Consider the following 1,435-nt stretch of genomic DNA (forward strand, 5'->3'; position numbering starts at 1 on the left):
GCAGAGAAAAGGTCTCTCGATCGCCCCCTGGAGGAGAAAGGAAGAATATATCCTTTGCAACACTGTAAGCAGAAAGAAATTCCAGAGAAAACAAAATGAAAGAAAATAAATGAAGCAATCAGTTTAAAATGTTAAAGGGAACAAGCAATAATTCTGAGTCATGTGTTAGTGTATTAGTTGAGGAGTGTAGGAAAAGCAAAAGCTTACAGCACCTGGTATTCCCAGGCGGTCTCCCATCCAAGTACTAACCAGGCCCGACCCTGCTTAGCTTCCGAGATCGGACGAGATCGGGCGTGCTCAGGGTGGTATGGCCGTAAGCGAAAGCTGAAGTCAAGAGTGAGCTATTTAAAGAAGACACACCAGCAGCAGCCCTACACAGATCGACCCGTAAAGACACACGCCCCGGACTGCAGTTGCAAGAATAACAACCACCCCACCCTCAAAGAAATAGTATTATTAAAGCATATAAACGTATAACTATTTTTTCCCCCGACATATTATCGCTTCAACCAAAGTTCGCCATAATGTTGATTAACAAAGAAAAAAGTCAACTCTCCTCTCTTTTCGTGAAAAAAGGAAGTAAAAATGGGCAGATTTTGATTATTTAAAAGTAGAAATAAGAAGCATATCATTTTATGGAAAAAGAAAAAAAGTAACAATTGCCTTTTCTTTTAGCTAAAGAGGTGCTCAGGTGCATCTCAATACATTAGAATGTTGTAGAAAAGTTCATTTATAATTCAACTCAAATTGTGAAAGTCGTGTATTAAATAAATTCAGTGCACACAGACTGAAGTAAGTCTTTGGTTCTTTTAATTGTGACGATTTACCTCGCATTAGTTACTTTTTTATGGAAAGTAATGCATTACATTACTTTTGCGTTACTGTTTAAATCTGGCTTGCTTGTTTGTTTTAATATAAAAAGTAGCCTACTATTTTTTTTTTTTTTTTTTTGACAATGTAAAAGCCTTTTCATACCAAAAGCCTCAGGTTAAGGGAAAAGTAAATTCACGTCTGTACAGTAGACCACAGAAGAAAAAAATGTCAACTCTTTACCAGTAAAAAAAGGAAAACAAATGTTAGATAATCTAGATGAATTGGGTCCCTGTACGGTCCGTGAACATTTTATTCATTTCACTTTCAAATTGAAACGAAATAAGCAGAAATAAGAAAACGGCTCATTTATTCGTTTTTTCATTAGTTCAGAAAACGAAAAAACGAGATATTGGCTCGATCATGAGACGCCCCTTTACGCCGATTGGTCAATCAAACCTGGACCGGTGACACCATCCATTGTTCGTTCAACAAAATAAAAGACCATTATTTATTTATTTTCATTCTGTCTTTAAAACAACACACAAGTGCAATAACATTAATTACATCAAAATATTATACAATGTAACTAAAAATATAATAATAATAATAATAATAATAAAAT

At 35.1% G+C, this 1,435-nt stretch overlaps 1 non-coding gene across 1 annotated transcript; it reads right to left on the bottom strand.

The window, feature by feature from the left end:
• Positions 1–200: 200 nt before the first annotated feature.
• Positions 201–319, bottom strand: LOC141304075 (5S ribosomal RNA). Its single transcript, XR_012344041.1, has one exon. It is a non-coding gene; the product is annotated as a 5S ribosomal RNA (ribosomal RNA).
• Between the last annotated feature and the right edge of the window lie 1,116 nt (positions 320–1,435).

This window comes from Garra rufa, unplaced genomic scaffold, assembly GCF_049309525.1.
Source record: "Garra rufa unplaced genomic scaffold, GarRuf1.0 hap1_unplaced_001, whole genome shotgun sequence".
Lineage (NCBI taxonomy): Eukaryota > Metazoa > Chordata > Actinopteri > Cypriniformes > Cyprinidae > Garra > Garra rufa.